Source organism: Zosterops lateralis (assembly GCF_965231275.1).
Source record: "Zosterops lateralis genome assembly, chromosome: 1".
Lineage (NCBI taxonomy): Eukaryota > Metazoa > Chordata > Aves > Passeriformes > Zosteropidae > Zosterops > Zosterops lateralis.
Genome location: NC_139762.1, coordinates 98,008,112 through 98,033,229, shown reverse-complemented (window position 1 = coordinate 98,033,229; position 25,118 = coordinate 98,008,112). Strand labels below are relative to the sequence as shown.

Here is a 25,118-nt window from a genome sequence, read left to right as displayed (position 1 = left end):
CCTTAAATGACCAAAACCAACTCCAATTTGTTTGCAAACTGAAGAGCTTATATGTGATTTAACGGAAATGCTATCAACTTGCTTATCTTTTAGACGTATATATGTAATTTTTTCAAATTGTAAATAGTGGTAAACTATTATTATGTATTGATAACTTGCTGCCTGTTGGGGTAGACCTGAATACCTAAAAAATTTACCGTTGAGGTATGCCCACTTAAAACCTTTATGGCTTTGTGTTTTCAGTGCCAGATACTTGAATTAATATTTTTTTAATACAGAAAATTGTTTTAATGGTATTTTATAACCATTTTTTAAATTAATACCTTGGTATTTTAAAATAAAATGGTGAGGTTTCTGTATGAAAACCATGTAGTTTAGCATTTCTGTTTTTCAAACATGTTTTCTTCAAATTCATTTCCTCTCTTGAGAGAGATATGTGAGAACATACAAATTTAAATTTGCTTTTTTTTTAAAACTGAGTTTTCACTAATTGTAAACTAATTGTAAACTAATCTTTAGCTAACTCTTAAGCTCATGAAGAAGTGCTGGGCAAGACCTCGCAGGCTGTAGCTGAGCGCCTGAGCTGGGCGGTGTGACTGGCAGCAGGGCTGGGCTGGCTCAGCATCCTGGTTATCCTGGGTTATCTCCGCCACCGGCGGCTGCTCAGCCTGTCACCCACAGTTCAGCCTCCCAACAAGCAATCGATGTGTCTGATGGGCAAATACCTTGCCGTGTCTTTCACACAGATGAACTCGCTGCCACTTGTCAAAGTTCCAACCTTTTACACCTATTAAGGAAGGAAACAATAGTGCCGTCCTCTTCTCTTCAGGGTTTTCTATATGCTGCCCCTGACTGTGCCCTAAATGAATCAAGAAATCAATTTGCAGCCTCTCAGCCTCAGTTAAATCAAACTTATTCACAGTTTCTATTGAGTAAAAAACATCCCATGCTTCTCCTCAGTACCCACTGTCATTTTAACAAGATTTTGCAGAATCTTGGCCAAAGCTACACTGTCCGAAATGTTTAATTTTTGCTAATTTTTTCTCTCTTTTTACCTTTCCTTGTTACCTTTTTATTATTTTATTACTTTACCTTTATTAGTATTATTTGTGTAAATTATTTCTTCCCCTAGAATAATTGTCTGCTGAATACAGCTGCTAAATGAGGTATAAAATTAATTTTATCACCAGAATGGATTGTAATATGGAATAGAGCTATTTTTATTGACAAATAGTGACTAAAAGATGAAATATTACAGTGTTTATTGTGAACTTATAGATATTATGGGCCTGGTAATAACCTAAGAGTTTAGCTAATTTTTTTTCATGCAAGTGTTTACTCTTTATGGCATAGATAACATTTTTGATTTTTATGATACAGAGCCTGAGGCTTCCAGGTTTTCTTGAGACAGCATTTATTAATTTAAATACCTTAAGTTAAGGAGTGCAATGTCCAATGCAGCCTCCCTAAATAGTCAATGGATAGAGAAAAGTGTCTGTGCTTTACAGGATTGTAAGAGGGGTAAGTAGTATATGGAGTCTAAAACATCATATTTCTATCCAGAGAGAATCTTGGCAATTAACCTAAGGTAATAAGTTACTTAAAGATATCTACAGGCAGGTCATGTGTTCCTCTATTAGAAATGCTTTCATTTTGGGTAGCAAAAGATGATTCCAGTAAAGGAAATTAGACCAAAACAAAGATATTTAATACATTAACTAGTTTAAAATAATATTTAAAATTCATTAAAAAATGTGTTCTTTATCTTCTTGGTACAAACAACTTTGAATCATAATATATGCCACTTCTTTAAACAATTGTTTTTTAGATTGCACAAAAGGAATAATGTTATCGAAAGTAATTGGCATTTCTTCTTTTTTCCAGTGTATTTAAAAAATACAAACCAAAAAACTTCAGAAATTTTTTTCTCCCATATTTCAATCACTGCTAAATGAAGCTGATGTCCAGAATGTTCTTTCTCCATATGATTACTCTGATTTATGGTCAATATGATCATAATGTGATAGCATTATAGTATCATACTAAGATATGAATCCTAACCACCATATCATGTAGAAAAAAAACCAACCAAACAAACAAACAAAAACAAAACAAAACAAAACAAAACAAAAAAAACCCACCAAAAATATGGCTTTTGGATATGAGAAAACATCAAAACAAAAATGAAATTTTATTACCTCATTTATAGTGATTTTGTCACACGTACATTAAAATTATCTCATTTTTCATGCATCACAGGTAAATCTTTCACTAACATGAATTCATTCTCCAATAGGTTCTGCTATATCAGCCCATAGGATCACCTCACTTCCCAGGTTTGGGTACATTGGACATAACTTTGAAATACCCAGACATAAAAAAAGAAAGCCTACAGGCAACAATTATGAATTCCTAGAAATCTAAAGTTTTTGCCAGTGGAAGGCCACCGAAATTGTTCCAAGAGAGTTCATCTTCAGATATCCTATTGAAATAGTGTATTTTTTACTCCCTTTGACATTTATGATTAGTAATACTCAGGAATACACTCCATCACTTTTATGATGCAACAGTTTTTGCTGTGCTGTCTAGTTTCCATTTGAAATAAAATGGGCTGAATCAGATTGTAGTAGCTCAGACTTAAACAGTATTTCTCCACTTGGAAATCAGCTATTATTCTGAAGAGGCTATCTATCAGGAAAAAAAAAAAAAAAAAGGAAAAAGGAATAAACAGGGAAATTACGCTACAAAAACCCAATGGAGGAAAAAGCAAAAATCCATGATTTATGACAACAGTTATTCACATCTCTGAATTATTTACTTTTGAAGTTTGCGTAGATAGATGGCAAATGTGAATATAAATTTATATTTCCGAGTTTCTTTGAATGTTTCATACATGCAACAATACCCTGCTTGTAGACGCTGCATTTCAGAGTAAGTTATTGCTTTAAATTTTATTCTCTCCTGAGAGAATAATTTTATTTCAGGGGAAATAATATTGTCTACTGAAAATAACATATTTTTAATATTTAATTATTTGGGGGGGTAAGGTTAATTAGTTATTAGGTTTGGTCTTTAAGGATTTGATGTAATAGAAGCTTGAGGGGTTTTTGTTAGTGCTGGGTTGCTAAGAGCACTCAGTTACATGTCTGAGTCCTTCAGGTGATGGTGGTGGAACTAACTAGCTCTGCCCATCAAATGAGGGTGCTTCATGATCCAGTGTTAGATTGTCACCAGAGGATGCCTCGGGCTCCCATTGTGAGCAGTTTGTGGTGCTGCTCTGCAGGAGGAGCTGCCAGCAGAGGAGAAAAGCTCTGAAAAGCCCAGTCACAGGCACAGTCATGGTGCAGAGTGCTGAGTGTTTGAATGGGGGATCCCTGTTGGATATCCACCCATGGAACCAGTATTTAATGGGGTAGGAGTTGCTCAGAGTGTTATGTGGGGGAGGGACCCCACAGTATGTGAGAGGAGAAACTCTGTGTATGTGAGAGGACTCCAAGAGGGAACCAGAGAGACCCATCCAATGCTGTGCACCATGTGGTGGAGACTGCTCTGTTGACCTGCCTGAGCTTCTTCCCAGAGGGCAGTGTCACTGCCACTGCCACAGGCTGCAGGACAGAGGGGTAGTGTCACCATAAAATTTCATATAGCTCTGATTAAAATGCTCAGATAACTGAGACCATTTATTCTGCACACTGTCAAATTGGCCTTAGGCTGTGACAGTCTTTGAGTCTAGGCTCTGTTTTCCTGTTATCTTTAAGTGGAAAGAAAGTTTTATATAATATGATTGCTTAAGAAAATAGCTGAGATAAAGAATTGAGAAGAAGAAAATTACACGTGAGGCACCAGAAAATGGGTCTAATTTTGTAACATTTGCACACCCTTAAAAGAGTGTATATGAAAAGCCAGCAATCATCACAGTTTATCTCTCTATGACATTTCCAAATGCTATTTATACATTTTCTGGGTCAGTCTTTTATGAAAATAGCCATGTATGCCAGCTATCTAATGACCTGGCATTTGAAACCAATTCAATTTATATGTTAAATTTGATGTTAGGGGAAAACCAATACACTTACCACATTTTTGTTCTGTAAGACTAGTTGTCATCTTAATTTGTCTGGAAACATCTTTTTATTTTCCAGGAGTATCTCATGAGATATAAAGTAACATAAATCATTCTTGCTCTTCTACTGCTGGGAATTACTGTTAAGGGTAAATTTTGGCCTAGTCAATATACATCACAGTGATACATAAAAACAGAATCAGCAATGCCCTTAATGTTCTCCAACAACTATCTGCATCTCCTAGGGAGAGTGAGAAATCAGCCGTTCAAAGTTGTACTGGGCAGTAATTGAAAAGGAGCACTGTTTTCTAATTTGTTAGCAAAGATGGAAGGTTTATAGTTTGCATTGTGTTGGCACATACAACTTTATTTTCTATTCCTGATTTTTTCTGCAGGATCCATGGGATGCTGAAGTGCTTGGAAAGGATGTCTTGAGCGTGACAAATTTTTATGGCTCGTGGACCCTTGGACAATGAACTCTTTTGATGTTTTTCACTCAAAGTATGAAAGAGAGAAGGAATTCACTTTAGAGAAAAAAAAAATCTCATTTCACATTGCTTTAAAGGTCATGGATAAAAGGGCGAAAGGGCAAGCAAGGTTAGGACTGCTCCTAACTTTTGCTTGATTCCATCTCCTCAAAAGTACAACAGTGCATCAAGGCTTCCCTACCAGTTTGCATGTATGGGCTGATGCCAACATGTAACTCAGAGCATGAGTTTGTGTCACAGCATGTGTGTTGTATGGCTACTATTTAGACATTAGTAAATGTCTAAAAATACGCAGAAAATATTTAGAGTATTTTGGATTATATAAATTCTTACAAGCTGCTGTGTTATGTTTTTGTTTATGAAGTTTCTTGGCAGATTTCTTTAAATTTTCAGAGTGTTTCAGATCCTCCAGAAATCACAGAGTAATGCGACTCCTTTGACAAGGAGTCATATCCGTTTTGGGTCCCGTGTTTACTTTTACCCATGGAGTGGGCACAAATTCTAGGGAGTGAGCTCTGTTCACTTGGGACTGCATCCAGTGAACCACAATCTCTTTGCAAACCAAGATCAGGTATAGATTTTTGTTCCATCTCCTGATAAATTCTGTTTGGGATGTATATCTCTCATTTAACAATTTAAAATTGTTAAAGAGATGTTAAATATAGCTTTCTTTACAAAGCTTCTTGATCCTCTTTTTTTGTTTTCTAAGAAGTTTTGACAGATTGCATTATCTTGCCTAAACTTATGAATCACAGAAGGTTGATATTCCCCACATACTCTAGATATCCTATTCACCATTCTGAAAAGGTTCTCTACAAGGAAAGAAGTGTGTAACCACAGTGTCTTTTTTTGCTTTGACTAGCATTGTCTCTTTAAATCCCTTTTAATTTTTGTAATCTTGGTAGTTAAAGAAAACTCATCATTCTGACTACACCACTCAAATGCTAACAATGAAAAGCCTCAAACCTTCTTTATGCTGCATGACAATGAGCACAGAGCATTTGAAATATTTGTTAATATAATAGTTATGCCTATTATTGTTTAGTATGCTTGTAAACCCAGTCTTAAACAGAAGTTTTTAAAGCAAAATAAAACTTCAAGAACTTTAATTTTCTGTTTAAATTAACACTGTCAAAAAGATCTGTCACACAATTCAGTTATTCTTTTGTTACTTATATTTTATAACTTACTCTACAAGGATTTATTTTGTCTTCCAAGGTGTCAAAATTATGTGTAAAAAAGTAAAATAATGGATGACATATTACGCTTCTTCTAATCCTTAGTTAACAATTTTAAGGTTGCAACAACTGTTGTTCACTAGTTATGAAAAATAAATACACAGTGCCAACACAAAAAAGACTTTTCCCACCACAATTTAACATTGTATTAGAGTATGCATGTTAGAGTTCTCTCTCAAGATAGTCTTAGCAATTTTCAGGTATCGTATTTTTAATTCTAGTACTGTATTTGCAGATACAAAGTTTTTTACTGAAGTTTTACTTTCTTTTTTTTCCCCCTACTTTTATGGTAATTAAATATTCCTTTTTACTTAATTGTGTTGTCTCAAAAGAAGTTTGCTTTAACATTAGGTCAGTGGCCTGAGACTGAAAGATTCTAATTTAATACCACCTTCTGTTTGCAAGGTCTTCACTATGTTTGTGTCCCTAGTAGAAAGCCTGGGAGAAATGTTCCTTTGCAAATATTGTTAACAGTTACACCTTGTTAGCAGCAGCAACTGCAATTTCTTTTGTGCTACAGGCAATGCATATGTGGAGAGGAGACCTTGATGTGGGTACCCAAAGCAGACTTATGTCCCCTGATCTGTCCCATGTGCTCTTGATTCACATCAGCTTCCCCTCTCCTGGGGGTGTACCTTGTCTGCTTAGCAGGGTCTGCAATGGATCCAGGATAACCAGGATAGCTGAGACCACCATAGACACTATCTGTCCCTTTGATACATCCATTTTCAGGAACAAATATGTCATTGGATAAAGGAAATTTGAAGGACAGATAAGAAAAACGTTGTTACACTTCACTCCCTTTAGCATCAACAGGGTTAGGAGCACAATTGAAATAGAAAAATGTTAAGAGACTGTGGTGGAACCTATCTCTACTGCCTGTGGTAGAAATCAAAACTTTCTGTGACTTACAAAGTAAAAGGTAAATAATGGTTTTCACCTAGGAAGGATGTAATGTTTTAATTCACTATTATCTATTGGGTTGTTAGATCTGTTGGCACAATTACCTTATAAATTAAACTCATTTAAGAAATAGCCCAATCTTTCTGATGAAACTCAACAAGAAGATTCCAAGTATATGTTTAGAAAACATGATGCATAGACTACTCAATCAAAATTTCCCCCAAAAGAATTATAAAATATCAAAGCAAATAAACCAAAGAGCAACGATAAAAAGCAACAAGCAACAAACCACAGACATCATTAAAATATGTCTGTATAGCATATAATGAATTGTTTTCTTATTTCAATATCAAATTGTGCTTATATTGTCTGAAAATTACCTCATATCGGTAATTGTAAAACATTCTGACACATGAAAGAAGTATATAGACTTCATTTTTAACGTACTATACATTTTTCCATTTTGAATGTAAAGTGTGCATTATAATTTCATAAATCACCTTGCACTTTACCTTACAGGTAAAAGTAGTTACATTTTACTTCTAAATATGCAGCTTTCCATAGTAGATTCGTAACTTTGTTCTTTAATTTTAAACTACTTTGCTTAGAGTATTTTGTGAGCAAGGCTCTCTTTCATCCTCTCTCCACTACCTAAAAATAATTCCAAGAATAGATTTCCATTGTCTAGCTCTTTCACTGATACATTTTTTATTCTGTAAAAATGAAGAAAGTCTGAACTCCAGTCACAGTCCTATATTCATTTTATGTAAGTGCTTGGTTCAACATTTCCAACAGAAAAATGCTGAACATTGAAATGTATCTTTATAACTCCAAAAACTGAGTCCACAGATCAATTTTTGCATCTTACTGCAAGTTTATCCATAAAATAAAAGTAGTTTATCTGGAGTGCTTTCGCAACCACAACTGATCCTAAGTAACAGTCTATTAAAAATAATGTTATAGTCCAAAAGCTGTGTAATTCCCAACAGTTTCATAACAAAATAATTTGCAGAAATGAATAAGCTGACAGACACTCAGTATTTTAATAACGAATCATCAACTATTAAATATGTCTGGGCTATATTCTACTGGATGTTTTTTGGCTACAGTCTATTTGAAGAGTCTGAGCATTAAAAATAAATTGTAGCTGTACCTCCTAATAGAAGAGTTACAAAAGAAATATACAATGCAAATATTTTCCTAGTGTGTGAAATATACTGTTCTTTGGAAAACTCATTTATTAAGAAAATGCTGTTTTACACTCGAGATCTGACAAGAGTAGAAGCACACATTTTCTGTGGTCTGAAAGATTTTGCATGCACTTACTAGTTGGGGGATTATAAAGAGAAATGGGAACAGAAATGTGAATGAAAATAGAAAAAATAAGATATTTCTGTTACAGTAGAGTGAAGAGTAACAAGACAGGGAGTGTTTCCTACTGTTCCATTAAAACAAGAAAATTTTCACTGTTGATGTCACCCTCAGAAATTTTAAGCACACATTCATGACAATCACTTGCATAAGTGCAGCTGAAACAATCACAAGCATTCTGTCCGAGCTGAGGTCTTGCAAAAAATGGTTTGATAGCATGAAAACTTTAATGTGCAAGTTGAACACAAAACAAGCATAGTGAGTATTTCCTCTGCTAAATCCAATTTAAAAATTTGGACTATCACAGAAGTAGTTAGATGGTGGACTCTGGCAAAACAACAAAGCAGATTCTCTTTCTTGGGGTTTTGAGTGGCTTCTGGGTTTGTCTCTGCCTTTTGTGGCTTTTGCACTGGATGTATATAAACTTAAAAAAAAAAAAAAAAAAAAAAAAAAAAAAAAAAAAAAAAAAAAAAAAAAAAAAGAGGTCTCTTACCTGTGTAACTTCAGGGCCTTCTAGGCATAAAGGAATGGATATTGCAAAAGTTGCATGAAGCGTGGGATGCAGAGAAGTAAGCAGTTCTGTTTTACTTCACAAATCCTCAGAAAACTCTAGGAGTTACAGCTTCCTGCCAGTATAAGTCAGTTCTGCTTTTACTTTTGGAAACTCACAGTATGACACTGCTTACTGCGTGCTATTTTGGGTGCCCTGAGTAAAACTATGAACACAGGCACTTTTGTGTGAAACATCATAAAGCCTCTCTGATGTTCATTCAGAGTCCAGAATTAAAATGCAGAAGGCTCTAGCAAGCAAAATACAAGCTGATTTTCTTCTTCCTAGTGGAAAAATAAAGTACTCCCTGGCAAGTAACCAGGGTGGTGGGAAGGTAATTTGTTTTGTGTGAGAACATTTTGCAAGTGAAAGGGATATGGCCTCTGTTTAGAGATTAGTCAGGGGAAAAAAGTGGTCAATTTAGAGCAGTCACAAAAGTTAGTCAAAGAAGAGAGTTTTTATAGTCTGGGTTTTGCCCTCTGGCCATTTTTTTTCCACCAAATAACTTAGTTTCAAGAATCATAAAATCTTCACGCTGAGAAAGAAAAAACACATGCCCAAGATATTGGTTTATCTCCTTACATATTTTAGGAGACATTAAATAACTGTCTTTTCTTATAATTCTCTGTGAAAATTGAATTTTATCTACTAGTTAATGTTGGGGTTTTATTTTAAAAAACATCACAAGACACCTCTAAAATATTGTTAAAAATTATGCAACAGGTTATAATTTTTTATAAACATCAACTTTTATCTTAAGTTAATTTAGGAAATTTTGAGCAATAATTCAAATATTCATTGTGCCTTTATAAAATAAATGAGCATATTTGGTGAAAGAAACAAGAACTGTGTGTTGCAGTAACTCTCTAGTAATTATTATAGAAGATGTTTATGATGGGATAATTTGAAGCCTAGTGCTGCATCAGTTATGCCTCCTGGCCAAGAAGATTTCTGAGAAGTCCTAAATGGAAAAAACCCAAACATGACATTTTTTCAGACATAATGTGTCCTGTTGATGATGAAACTAAAACTCAAAAAAGCTCCAAGGCACTCATCTCAAGAAAAGTTCTCATTTCTTATCTCTTCTTATCGTACGGCCTCAGAAAATTTAACAACTGTTTCTGTGTGGAAATGGAAAACTTCTTGTCTGTGCTTCTGTCACATATATTGTACCTTTTTTTTTAATAAATTACACCAGCTATGCAGACCTTAGTCAGATATTCAGGAATTTCCTGGGCAGAACACAAGAGATGGCAAATGAGGAAATGTGACTCTTTACATGGGTAATGGTATAAAACAACATGATGAGCCCATGGTCTGCAAAAGGAAAAGTTCTGATTGATGCAAGTGTGAAGTCTGGAGCCTTGGATAACACTAAATCCCAGTTTACTGTATTTGCATCTAGATGTAAAGGTCAAATTAACTCCTACCAAATAAACACAACCCCTCCCGCCAATACCAAAGACCTTAAAACTTGAATTGGATGGGCTTGAAGTAACACAGTAAAACTGTCCACCCATCATGTCCATCCTGACAGAGGCAGAAAGACCTGTTCTCTAAAGGAAAGTACAGTGTAAATTATTTGAGCAGCTGGATTTTTAAAAGATTATTCAGAATCACTTGTGAATTCTTGAGGATGATCTCCTGACAACTTCTTGGGCATTATCTCATCCTAACGACTTTAGTATAGATAACATAATTTTTGTATCAGGCTGGAAATGAATACAGTTTATCAACTTATATACAGTTTTAGCTTTAAGAAGTAGATCAGTTATTTTTTTTTCAAATCAAAGCAAACATTATAATGTTACAGCTTAAGGTTCTTTGACAATAGTCTGTTCCTAGTACATGTTATTTAATTATTTGTGAAATTATGTATCAACAACAAGCTGACAGAAATTTAATTCTGCTGCTCTTACTTCAAGCATTTTTGCCTCCACTGGACAAAATTTGATTTGTCTAAATCTTGACATTAGATTTGAGTAAGGGAATTAAGATGAACTAAGATCACATTTTCATATCTCCTACACATTTAATCATGTTTCATTTTTTGTTTGCTTTTTTGTTTGCTTGTTTTAAGAAACAGAAATATTTGGTGAGAATGGTTACTTCTTACTGTCTATTCATGGTCTGACATCAGCTCTGTACAGATTGAAGTAGAGCAAACCAGAAAAAGTGAAGAGGAGACAGATACTCTCCTAAGCTCTGTGGAAACTGAAATTGTAATTGGAATTCAGAGATATGTTACCACTTACCACCTGGAAAAAAAGGGCTTTTTATGATCTATTCTTCTCACTGACTTTCTACTAATGAGGAAGGGGTGAGATTCCATTCACTAAGGCAGAATTAACAAGATGGAGAAGTAAGAAAGGGCCAAACCTATTGCTGACAGGTGGAAAACAAAATATTCTCATTTGCTGAGAATTCTGGATCTTGTCACAGGATGTAATCTAAGATGTGCCATATGAAGCAAACATAAATGAACACTAGGAAGCAAAGAAAAATAGAAGTTTCTTGGAAATGCTTGTTGAAGAACTGATGAAGAGAACTGGCCAGAGCAATGGTCAGGTTTTTGACAAGATGAAGATAATATGCAGCTATAAGGAAAAAACTAAACCTAGTGGTATAGGCTACACCTAAACAAAAACAAAAACAAAAACAAAAACAAAAAAAAAAAAAAAAAAAAATCAAATGAAGACTAATTCCAACAATTATGAGAAAAATTTTCTCAACTAATAAGAAAACACATACTTGTTCCCAGTACAGTGTTCTCATGTGATAAACAGTCTCTGCTTCTTTGTGTAGGCACCTGTTAATGATCAGCATGCTTTTCAATATCAACATAAAGATGAAATAATTTGGACTGCCACCTATGAAGGAAAACTTTTATCCTGTTAACTCTCTTCTGATCTCACAGACCATGATATTTCCTGCAGAGAAGGACCTCAGCTATATGGGAGAGTTCAGCAGAATAACTCTACTCATTACCTGAGCAAAACTTTTCAGGAGGCTTGGAAGAGTTGAGTGAATTTTTACAACTAACTAACTAACTAACTAACTTGTTATATAGACAATGGGAACTAAAAAACACAGTTAACCTGTTTGGAGTATTGTAGCCCTGGTTTGTGCCTGAGACGTTTTGGTTTTCTGAAATTCTTTTCCCAGGGAATTTTCTGTAAATAAGAGAAGTGTTTTTGTAACTGTACCTATGTTTACATTCTCTCCCTAGGAGGGACTTCTTCTTGATGTCCTCTGGTCTGACCAATGTGACTGAAGAGATTTGTCTTTGTTTCACTAATCAAATTGGTCTGTGTATAATAGTATTAAAGGGAGACACATCCCAAAATTAAAGGAGTCATTCTCAACCTTTTGAAGTCGGAGTCTTGTGTCGTTGTGGTGTACAACAGCGTCAGAGTATTTCCTTTCATTGTCTTTATTGCAATTTAAAATAGGAATTTTATCCATCCAAAACCTAGAGCTTAAATTAGGCGTTTGCTTAGAGGTAAGAGCATAATAATTTTGGAATTAAAATACTTATATAATTGAAAACTTGGTTACTGATCAGCCAATTATGATATTTATTAAATTATTTTAAATTTAAACCTGAAATAGAGTGATAAATCGTATTTCATGGATATATCTGTACATGCTATAATGACTTGAAGAGGCAGTCTTAAGAATTCAGTAGATTTAATTAACTTTCTTTTATTTTCTTTTTTTTTTTTTTTTTTTCTTTAAAGAAAATATATTCCATTTTCCAGAAACTGAACAAAAATTAAAGGTGGGAAAACCCAAGAGAATTTTTCGGTTTAAAAAAAAACAAAGAGCACTGTAAAATTTTTTTAAAGGGGTCATTTTTCATTTAAGGAGAGGCACTCTTTGACATTTACCTAATTGGACTGATCTCATAAGATTTTACTCTCTTTGGTTCACTCAGTGATCTGATATCAGAATAAGTTGAATTTATTCAGTGGAGGAAAGGAAGGGAGAAGGGGGAGAGGGATGCTCAGGGATGCCTTCAGGGACAACTTCCCTTCAGTGAAGGGGAAGAGGGACAGAACACATGATGTCAAGGGGGATGACTCTCCCATATTATCTCTGTCCAAATCATGGCTCTTGTGTTTGGAATTTGCATTTGGAATTTTCATCAAGCTAAACAGAATTACTCCAGGGTAGGTAAATAGCCAGCACGACACTTCTGGAAAGTTGAGGTGCTGTGAAAATACAAGGAGTTTCATTGCTCACAATAGCGGTGAAGCCATTCATAATATCTGTACCTCTGGAGACTCAATGGTAAATTTGTGGGATTTGTGCTGTTTGCTTTGGGGTTTTTTTTTGTTATTTTTGGGATCTTTGCCATTTCTAGATGGATTTTTTAATCAGGATTCTGATATGCAGTTTTTCCTAAAGCTACCCTAACTTATAACCACTTAAGGTATAGCTTCAAGAGGAGCCCAGTGGAAACAACAGAGCAGGGAAGTGAGGCCTGGAGGGCTTCATAGGCTGAAATGCCTATTTTCTTTCACTCCTGAGCAGTTTCTTGTCACTATACAAAATAAATATACAATGCTGAATGAATTTGGGGTTTTTTTAATATGTTTTTTCCCCCTTCTTTTCATCTTTAATAATTTTGAAACTAGAATTTCATTCCCACTAAAATCTCTTACAAGTCACAGCTTCTGGAAGAGAAGATAGAAGTTGCACATGAATCACTGTAAACACAAAAATGCATGGATTAATCTACAATAGTAATAATAATCTTTTTCACTGAATTATCTGGAATCTGTTTGAAAATCATTTTGTGTCTTTTAAAATAGTATTTAATGATAATCTTGTGTATTTTTTTTGCTTTCTGTGTAATGACTTTTTTTTTCCAGAGGGAAAAAAGTTTAATGAATTGCAACAAAAGATAATTACTTATGTGTGTACTTAGTGGCTTGTGTGAGAAGTCTGTGGAAATGGTGCATAACCATTCATTAAAAGAATCTGAATATCTCACAGTAATCAGACATTTCCAAAGATGTTTCCTTTCTCTTTTACTTTCCTTTACCTTTTCCTTTTCTTTTCTCAGTGAATACCGTTATGATAGACTACACTGTGTTTGGAAAATAATATGCAGACACCTGATTGTCTTTTTCCTCTCTCTTTCTATTCCCATCACAAGACAGAACCAAATAAGAATAAATTCAGAGCAGGTAAATCCTCAAGAAGATCCCCTGAAGGAATAGAGTTCTCTTATTGTCTTACTATTAAACAGTGTTTAAGTATAAATTGAATGAAATAGAGGATGTCATCTTTATCTTTAGTCTGAGGTCTCATGCTGAGGATCAGATCCTAAGAGCCTGAACTGGGTTGGTATCTGTAAGTAACTCATTCATATTCTCCCATCTCCTGCAGAGAAGACAGTGCCTGTCATGAGATACAGATCATATATAGTGCAAGTCAGAATTCAGCTGTGAGTAACAAAATGTGTTGAAGAATAACAAGGCAAATACTTTTTTCTGTTTGTTTACTCTCATACACTTTCAGTCCCCTACAAACATTAGAGATTTTTTACTTCTATGTAAGTAGTAATATAAGTCTTAGGACACCCATTTACACGTAGAAAAAAAATTAAGCATGTAAAAAAGTAATATTAGAAATATCAAATGTAAGTTTATGAAGAAAAAATATAATTGTCTGACAAGCCCAGTATCCTGCTGCATTATAATGTCCCAATTTAAAAATAAATGTAGAAATTAGTACAAGACCTGGAATAGGGACTACAAGGCTGGAACATTTATGGAACAGACATTATGCACAAATTTCAGTGACAGAAAAGTAACCATGTTACTGTTAGTTCAGAAAAACTAAATTAAATATTCGAATTTCAGAAATGTCAATGTGTTTTGTTTTGTTTTGTTTTGTTTTAGTTAATCCTCATGACATTTCAGTTCCAAAAAATGAATGAAATCAAATAGAACAAAATAAAATGAAGGATTCTCATCTGAAGAATCCCATAATGTCAACACTTCATCCCATATCCCATCAGCTAAGCTTAAATTATAGCTTAGAATGCAATTGTGTAAAGTTAAAATCCTTTGAGATGAGCTACTGGCTAAAGATCTAACCCTCACCACTTTTGCCACAAGGAAGATGAAAAAAAAAAGCCAAATATTATTTTATTCTTGTTGATGGGTGATAAAAAAATTACATAAGACAAGGTGCTCTCAATCTACGCTCAGTGTGCCACCCTAAACCGCTACCTGTTTTGATTTCTAGAGAATAGAGGAAAGGTGTAGAGCAATTTTTTTGAGTTCTCTGATTTTTTTTAGAATGAGAAAACTGGGCTTTTGTATTACACCCTGAGAAAAAGTTTTTCAGACAGCAAAAATGAAAAAACCTTTTTTTGTTCAACATCAATACGACCTCCCATTTTGTTTGGTTTGGGGTTGGTTTGTTTTCTCTAAGGATTCTCCTCCTTTTATTTGTTTTGTAATTCAGAGAGAAAAATGTTTTCTTTTTTTTTACATTGAGGTTTAGAGGTAGATGCTTAACAGATGAGAATTTAATTCAGTTTACAGTTGCATTCTGGGCACAGCAATTTAACCTAAACTATGATTATAATGACAATTACACTAATTTGTTTTCTTTCATTTTTACCTAGAGGAACCTGTGACTGGGTCTGCACCATCTGCCCTGTGTGGTGGGCCAATGCCTCCACCCAACTAGAGCTGTTGAAAGGGGAATTTCCACTGCAAACCTCAGACTGCAGCAAGTCCTAAAATCTTTCTCTTGGGGTAGCGATGGGCAACAAGGAGGGGTAATGGCTTTAAAGTGAAGCAGGGTGGATTTAGATGAGCTATCAGGATGAAATTCTTTACTGTGAAGGTGTTGAGACACTGGAACAGGTTGCCCAGAGAAGCTGTGCATGCCCCATCCCTGGAAACACTTAAGAACAGGTTGGATTGGGGCCTGGTTTAGTGGAAGGTGTCAGTGCCCATGTCAGGGACTCAAAACTGGATGACCTTAAAGGTTCCTTTCAACTCAAATCATTCTGAGATTCTTTCCTATGATTCTATGATCTTTAAATATCAAAGACCTGAAAGATAGCACTGTGTAACTGCAGTTTGCAAAATGCTCCTATTTGGTCTATGAGCAGGACAGGCAAATGCAAATGTACCTCGCTTCATTGACCACTGTGTAGTCTGCCAATTAGACCAGCTGATGCCCTGACGTGAATCCTACATGGGTAACAGCATGGAAATGCATTGACCTCGAAGAGTCAGAGTCAAGCAACAAACAGGATCTTGTGTGACACAATTTGAGGAGAAAAATCAGCCAGTTTAATAAGATATTTCACAGCAAACTGAAAATGTTCAAAAAGCCTCTTCCTTTTAAAAACTTTACCTCTTCATGTGTCTTACTCTTTGGTGCCAAAGATGGAAATTGTTAATACGGAATTATTTCTATGCATTTGTGGTGCAAATATCTTTACCCTCTGGAGAGGGAGAAATGGATATATGTATGTAGTTGATAGTGCTGTATCAAAAGGACAATTAAAATATATTACAAATATAAAATAGAGATTTTAAGATGTTCTATTTTTTGGAAGAGGGGTTTGTTTTCACAAAACAGCGGAGAATAAGCAGGAAAGTTGTGTAATGACGCTGAAGCAATTTTGCGCGGAACAATTTTGGAGGATTTAGGAAACTTTCTGCTACTGGAGGACACTAAAGTATCAAAGGAAAAAAAATTGAGGGGGGAGGTGCAAGGGGGGCAGCTACATCTCCTCTCCACAGTTCTGCAGAAGTCTAGCCAAAATTACATATCTGTAGATGAAGTAGGCTGTGGAGAGAGGGTAGGAAGAGATTGACTATTCTAAATTAAAACATCCAGTTCATCTTTCCAAGAATAAACCAGATGGAGAAACTGTGACTGGATTGGTTTGGACACTAGCCAGATGGAAGACCAATTATTCTGGCAGCCAGGAGGCAGGGGAGAGCAACCTGTGAGAAGCACAGCAAGGTCCCAGAGAGATGAAGATGTGAGTAGCCCAGGAGCAAGGTCAGCCCTGCCTTGGGTGCTGGCCAGCTCATCCACAGCAGGATGGAGAGCAGCTTGTGCAGCGGTCAGGCTGCTGCCTCCAGGAGCCAACCCACCTCCCGTGTCAATGGCAAGGCTGCAGGGCTTCACACTGGGAAAGATGTTGATAGGAGAAGCAACTATTATTGTCACTGGATGACTCTGCTCTTGAGGGAAGGTTTAGAGAATTAGGAAGCTAAATCTAGCAAGGATGAAATGGGGTGCTTGGATGCTCTTGTTTCATGCAAAACACTTATGTCTTCTTTCTATTTTTTACCTTGGCCAGATAACATGCTTTCTGAAGTGGAAATTCAAACTTTCCTGTATTTTAAAGATCAGCAGTAGCATGTATTTTATGCCCAGTCTCAAATTTGACCTTTTTGACAAAAGTTTTCTCTGTGTCATGTTTTTTGTATGTGAATATTTTATAAGCTGTAAATGTGAAATCTTCCCTCCTCAACAAAAATCCATGCCTATATGCAAATGCAGACTTGAAATCTGAAAGTTTGTGCCATAAAACTGAAAAAATGCATGTGACAGAGGAAAACTGAGTTAGTAATCTAGAAATTAAGATATCTGGACGTTATATATATATATGTGTGTGTGTGTGTGTAGCTTCTTTCACAGGTACCAGTATACTAAAGGTACTTAAAAGCAGGGTTTACCTGCTTGGTTGCACTTCTGATCTTCTGTGATTGTATGCAACCTCATAAAATTGATCTACTTTTCAATAAAATGATACTCACTGGAGTAGTGCTGAGTATAGCTCTTTATCTTATCTCTCATCTTAATTTCAGTGGTTAGGGCTATATGTGTTAGAAAGTTAAACATGTCCTGGTATGCAGGGCCCTTTATATACTGTGGAGCATTCTCTAGTGATGGCAGCTACCTGGTCAGAATATGGAAGATCACTGAAACTGGTATGAAAAGGAATATCAAAGCTAAATTCAACAAAGAGTGTAGCCATAGCTATCTAGTTCTGCACTACATTATATGGACTTGATAATTTTTTCTTTCAGTCACTGGTATCTCCATTTTACTACCTTCCTAGCCTCCCAATAAAGTAAACTCTTAGACCCAAAGAGTGTTTCAGGTCTTTGCCACTATCAGTTGGGACTGTACGAAGAAAGTAGCAGTTTCAAGATTTACAGCTTGTTAGTTTAAACTATGTTACAGACAACAAAATCAAATGGCATGTGCCGTTGCAAATTCTATGTTAAAAGTATGCTCCAGGCCTGACCTGCAGAGAATAATTTCTGCATAGTCTCTCACATGGCTCTATAATAACTAAAAAAAGGAAAAATCTACTATGCCTATGTCTAACAAGACAGTTTATTCACATTTCCATTGCCAATGACAGTGCCTGACTTTAGAAGGCTCAGTGAGTGACTCATGTTATAAATGTCTTGTAAATGGACTGTATCTTAGGACCATCTTTTTCCAGAAAGCAAGGTCAGCCTTCCAGCTCTGCAGAACAAGGTCATTGCTAGTTATGGGATACAGGTTTTGTGTTAAGGAAACATGCTTTAGGATTTAACATGCTTTGCCTGGATTCATATCTGAAAATCTTTTTATTTAGCACGTTTAACAACAAAAGAGGTTATCGAATGATCAGTTTAATAATTATCTGATTTCGTTTTCTCTATCTTTGGCTTTGTAAAATTGTGCAACTCTGTATAGATATGCAGTTTTGTGTATAGCTATACACATTTTGGTAACTGCTTTATATCCATACTCAACAGCTGTGTTTGGTGCAGAATGAACTCTCTACGACCCTGGAGCGAAATGCTGCATGGAGGAGGGGAGGCACAGCGTAAAGGGAGAGGCCTTAAAATTATGGGCATGGGATGGTACTAGAGATGACATGCCAATGTTTATGAGAAGAATGTAACCTGGTAACCTGGGTAAACATGTAAAACATGAATATACATAGTGCATTTGGATCTGACATGGTCCTGCAGATCAGTGAAGAAAGATCAAGAGACTACAAATTAAATAAATAAATAAATAAATAAATAAATAGGCCTGAGGCAGGCAGGGGGAAGATGTTATCCATACCAAAAGTTAGCTACTTCCCGTGAAGGGCTACAGAGGCTGATGCTTCAATGAAAATTTTCCTTCAGCCCTCACTGAAGCTAAAGACCTCAGCACACAGCAGGGAACTAGAAAGGATGAATACTTCACCAGAAAAATAAAGTGAGCATATTGGGAAATTTGAGCACAGTAATTTTAATTGTCTATATTTTGAACTACTACTCATAATTATGGTAATTGTGATAGTATTAGTTATTATTTTATTTGACTCTTAAGATTTCATAATTTGAATTGAATATTCTTGACTTTTTAGATTATGTATTTGTTGCCCTTTGTTTATAACATGATTGGAGACTAATTAATTCTGAAGGAATGTAAGCAACCCATTCTGTAAATCAAGTGCACCAAACTGGTAGCACAAATATGCATTTACCACAGTGTTTTGGAATTTGAGATTCTTTGTTCATCAGGCAAGGTAATATTTGCTCTTCAGCAGAAAGCTTTTGGGGTATTCAAGTAAAAAAGGTAAATACTTATAAGTAGTTATTTATATGTCTTTGTTCAGCATTCTGAACATAGTAAAAATTATTTTGTTCACACACAGAAAAACATAATAAAGATAATAAATGAAAAAGACAATGTTACCTTCTCATTTCAGCTAAGAGATTCAAGAAGAAGATTTAAGAGGATGTTTATAATTTTAGCTTTGCAACCTCTTCCTAGGTCAAAGCATATATTCTGCATGTTCTATTATTGGTATGAAGAAATTAATTTTAATTAATTTAATGACTACAATTTTATTATTATAAACAATAAAGTAATTTCTCAAAAAAAAAAAAAAAAGGTATGCAAACAAACTATCACATCAATTGGCTAATGTGTAAATTGATAGTGTCTCCTGGAACCTATATTTCTAGGAAAATGAAGATTCAAATGTTTCTTCTTCAACATAATAAATAAATTCAGTTATCAGTCTCATAATGATATTTGCAAAGGAATTTAGTTGATCACACATCACAGAATAATTTTTCTCAATTAATTTTTCTGACTAACCAGATACAGTGGATTTATATGCATACCATTAGGATTTTTCCAAAAGATCATCTTCAACAAAAGCAGAAACAAACTATACAGAATAACATCTTAAGATTCATCAAACTCTTTCTCATTTGCCTTTTTTAATGTGACATAATATGTTATTTACAAGTTATGGCTTTGTGCTTTTTATACATAAACTTTTACAATCATTCTTAAAATAAGAAATATAAAAAGGGAATATAGAACTGTTCAAAATGTGATTTATAGCTAATAAAATTAACACAGGATAATTAGAAGGAATAATATTAATTCTCTAGATGTCAATGATAAGACATTTTTTTTAGTTGCATTTGACTTTCTGCCCTTTTTTGCTTTAAATGCAAATACCTTTTCATAAACTAATTCATTATTTCATGTTACATCTTTACCATTTGATTTTATGTCATAAAACCTTCAAACAACTCGAAATTTAATTCTGTAAAAATAATAGGGGCACTGCTCAAGAAATAAATTTATTATGAAGTGTTACCCCAGAAGGTTAATAATATTACTAGTCTTTCATACTATGAACTGTAATGTCTAGGAGACTCTAAAAAATAGCATTTTCATTGTGTTAGGTACTGCACATACAGAGAATAAAGTTCCTTCATCCAAAAATATATATACCTTTAATATTTTAATAAAAAATACGAATTTCTGATGCTTTTTTTTTTTTTTTTTTTTTTTTTTTTTTTGGGGGGGGGAGTTTTTTATTTTTAATTTTTTGTGTTTGTTTGTTTGTTTGTTTTTGTTCTGTTTTGTTTTGTTTGTTTTTTTGTTTTGGTTTTTTTTTTGTTTTGTTTTTACCAGGCTTGAAAGAAAGCAGCCAATGGAACAAGAAAATGAGCAGTGCAATTGACATCATCAAATATATCCAGGGTGAGAGATATAGCAATCTGTTATAAGCTAAAACTCAACTATATAACAAAGGAAACATAATCAGCTACGTAGTAAAATACATTGAAATGAAATATGACTTCACATTAAATTGAAAGGCTGAAAGCTGGTAATCATTTTTAAATATGGCATCAAATTAGGAAACAGTTGGTATTTGCAAAGAACAGATGTTAAAGATCATTATTATAACCACTGGCAATATTGTATCCTATAATATGCAACATACAAGCACAAAATAGCATAGAAGGAAAGTAAACCACTGTTGAAAATACAGTTTTATGGGCAAAAAAATGTCTTGGTTAGTACTAATTTAGATCTTAAAAATATAGCAGATGGCTTAAATAATCTAAAAGAGTCATACTTTTCTTATGTAAAGATAAAATAGAAAATAAAAGTTCATCAAGCTCTCTGAATAAAGAAAGAAGCATAAAGAACAGTAAGAGTGACACCTCATGTAGTGATAAGTGGAAAAGAGCTTCTCACATCTGCAATGGAGCAGATGACAAACATCATTATTGTGAACATCCATATCAGCACCTAAGTTACATGCACATCTGAACAGTGCAAATGTACTACTCCCAATGGGAGATGTCACTGCCTGCCTCCAGCCATGGAAAAGAACAATGTTTCTTGTACCCTGTTATAAATATACTGTTTTGGAGTCCATGGGACATTCACAGGAGACCTTAAAGGAAAAATATAAAAATATAACCCAGTGAACTATCTAGCTCACAGTTTAGGCAGCTAATCTATGAAACAGGAAGAAATGACTTGACAGAAATCAAATATGCATACAAAACCTCCAGAAAAGTTTCCAGAAAAAAACCCCAAACCTTTTTAAACACAGAATGTGTCCTGGCCTCAGTAATACCTGGGTAGATCGTAGGGTAGAGAGGGTTGTTTTTGTTTTGTTTTGATCTTTTTTTCCTGGAGTAAATGGACTGTCAAAAGATGAAAAGCTTTGAGGAAGGCATTCTGGTAATGGTCTGCCTTGGTACTTCCTTCTGTTTTTTGCTGCTTTGTCTCTCTATCATGGGTTTACAAAGAAGAGATTCTCTTGAGAAGGTATACACTGTCTTTTTGTTAAGGATGGCAGCAATAACCTCAGTACACAGATTAGGAAAACAGATAAATGAAAAGCCAGAGATTTTCAGGCACTAAAAATATCTTCTACAGCTTGAACTTGACTTGGTAGTCCCAAGTTGTGTTTTAATGTTGCTGCTTATTATATTTTATTTGCTCCTTTCCTACCATCTAATAAGGAAACTTAAACTGCAAGGATAAAAAAAGACAGAGAGGGAAAGACATACATAATGCAATTCATACAAAAGTGCTCTAAGTGGCTCATTTAGATATAGTTTTGACATATGGGCTAAATTAAGACTTTAAATAGTGCAATACATCTTTTAATGCAAAAGAAATAGTATAAATGGGACTCAAATAATGAGCGGAAAATGTAAAAGACATTCTGGAAAAGCTATAAATTGCTTACTAAAATAAACCAGCAAAATTAATAGATAATGACTCTTGCAGCTCACTGTCATGTCCTCTTAACCACAACATCCATCAGAAAAAGAAACATGCTTAGACCCAGTTATTTTACTTATTGAAGCTGCATGAGTGAACACTATGATGAGGATAATTGAAAGTCTCTTACACTGCCAACACAGAGGTAAGGCAGGACTCGAGATACAAAGATGCGGCACAGCGGGCAGCCCTGTGGGAACTGGGAAAGGCGGAGAGGGGAGGACAAGGAGCGCTTCCCTGCCTCCTTCACGGGCACTGTGTCACTTTTCCCTCCAGGGAGGAGGGGAACAAGGCGGCAGGGCATGGCTCTGTGTGTTTCGCCACAAAATGATTAAGACAACAGAAGTTTTTATTTCCTTTCCTGTAACTGTTGATGTTACCGCTATTGCCATCTTCCGAGATAAATTATTCATTTCAGGCTTCAGCAGTTTTGTTTCATGCTCACAGAGGAAAAGCTGATGAGGTGTTGCGATTATTTATATTACTGTTGGGGATGGTGACTTTAACTCTGACATTCAAAACCGATGTATAGTTCTGCTTTACAAAAGGTACACATTATAGTTACCATGTCATCTTTGTTTAGTGAGCTATCATTTAGCTCCTCAAAGAACAGCAATTATTTTCTTTTTATTTTATTAGACAAACGTGAATAATGCAAAATATTAAGATGATTTCTGTTCTTTGATCTACTTGTATGAAGACTTTTTCTTCTTATACTTTCTTTAATTACTTCTAAGACAATTGAGACAATCATGTTCTACCACTCTTAGCAGTACCCTAGACTCCAATGAAGTTTTGTGAATTTATACTTAATTTCTCTGGTGTCTCCCATAACTACAGTTCTAGGGGGCGGACTTTCTTTTCCTTTCCTTCTTGATACTTGTCATACACATGGAATTTTCTGAATATTAATTTATATGTCATTTACTATAACACTCTCTGAGGTTGCTAGAATGCTCTCACTTATTGTCTAGGTTCTCTGTGTCTTCAACTATTTATAATTTTCCCCATCAATCTTTTTCCAGCTCTCTTTCGCACACTGTTGGAATTGGTTATCTTTCTGATATTTAAAAGACAGGAAGCAGAAAAGAGAAATTATCTCAATAGAAGTAAACCAGACCCAGTGTACCTCACTTTCAGAGTTCACCATTTGTGAACCAAGAGGTCCTTAGTCTGAAACTTAGCAAAAGAAAGAAGCTGCTGCTTTGGAGAAGAAAGGTGTGCCATGGCCTTCAGTAACTTCCAATAACAATATACATTGATATCCATCTTCAAAGAATTTCAGACTTGACAAACTCATCTTTTCACTAAAATTTATTAAGGCAAATTATTCACATTGTTTCTAGCCATCTTGTAAGCCACTCAGATTGCAGTGGGAATTGCTGGTGTTTTAAAGTGATGGTGTCTTTGGCAGACAACTCAAGGATGTTGGTGGAGGGAGGGATAGAGGGCAGTAATTTTGTAATGATTCTGGAGAAAGTTTACCAATTTAGAGAGCCATGACAAGCATGACATATAAGAACATGATGACATGCTTGGATATATTATCATCTGGAGACAAAGCTGTTAAAAATTAAACACTTATGATAAGCCTATGAAAACATGGGCATATGGAGGTCTCCTGTTTCTGTGGGCTATAGATATCTTTCTCCAGAGGAAAGATGAGGTCACATATGTATATATACTTTCTTATAACTACACACATGCATAGACCTGGACCTTTTTAGCTGTAGTTTATCATAGCCAGTTTAGTTGCATCATTTTGCTTTGGTTACACTAATAACTACACATATAAAACAATTATGTATTTTTCTGTTTGTTTTGAGAGTTTCCTCAAAATAACTAACATCAGTATTAATTTTGTAATTAACACAATCCCAGGGATAAACAATGCAATGATTTAGATATAAATTAACAGAGTGGCAAAATGTGATTAAGAGGAAATATTGGAATCAGATTCTTGAATGGAGAGAAAATGCAAGTTTTTTTAAAGGAAATTTAAATATCAAAATGAGGGTAACATTTCAAGCAAATTGATAAGGATATATACAGCTCATTACCCCTGAATGCTTTTGAACCACCCAGGCAATGGGATGATGCTATGAATAAGGCTATAGGTCCACATAACTGAGGAAAATCTCACTATGCAGAATATTTTGAAAAATATTTTGAAAAAACACACTTATTGTGGTGTTTAGTAAAGAAGAGCCTAATCATGAAAGGACAGTCCATTACAGTATATGACTTTTTTGAAATATTGAAATCTGCTAAGAACATAGGAAAAAAGAGAAACACATGAAGGAATAGGATAAAATATGCACTGTGATCTTCATAAGCAGGACAAAAAAATTGTGAATGTCATTCTCTATGAGACAGCAGGGTGATAGATATGAGGGGAAGAAATCTAGCAGTGAGAATAGGTAAGCATTATTTCTTGATTATAAACTGGTAGGCATTGAGTTATGGGTGATTTATTCAGGAGTTTACACTGTGATCTAGCAAAAAAAGTTTGTGGGTGATGGAGGTCTAGATGCAGGAGAGAAGATATCTGATAATATTTGGCTTTTATGCCAAGCTATTTAAATATCTGTCAGCAATGTTTCAAGTTCAGATGTCCACCCTTAAGCCATAATAATGCCTTAAGGTCCATGGCAGCTTTATTTTCCATTATATCAGGGGCCTAGGATATAAGGTTATCCTAACATCATGTCTTTAAATGTCAAAAGCTGCCATAAGAATTTGGTCCAAAAGTCCTTAGCCAAATGTAATAATTGTCCTTAGCCACATGTCTATCAGTTATCCAAGAGTTAGATTGATTTATATTGCATGGGTGAGCACATTTTTAATCTTCAGTAATTTTTTTAACCCATTGAATAAAATGTGGAAGGAAGGATCTATCTTTTCAA

The 25,118-nt window shown here is 34.9% G+C and overlaps 1 protein-coding gene across 1 annotated transcript in view; it reads right to left on the bottom strand.

The window, feature by feature from the left end:
* CDH19 (cadherin 19) overlaps positions 1-8,706 on the bottom strand; it is a 75,184-nt gene extending 66,478 nt beyond the window's left edge. The window contains exon 1 of the mRNA XM_083857770.1: positions 8,557-8,706. The gene's annotated coding sequence lies outside the window, so the exon portion shown is untranslated. The remainder of the gene's footprint in view (positions 1-8,556) is intronic.
* Positions 8,707-25,118: the final 16,412 nt, after the last annotated feature.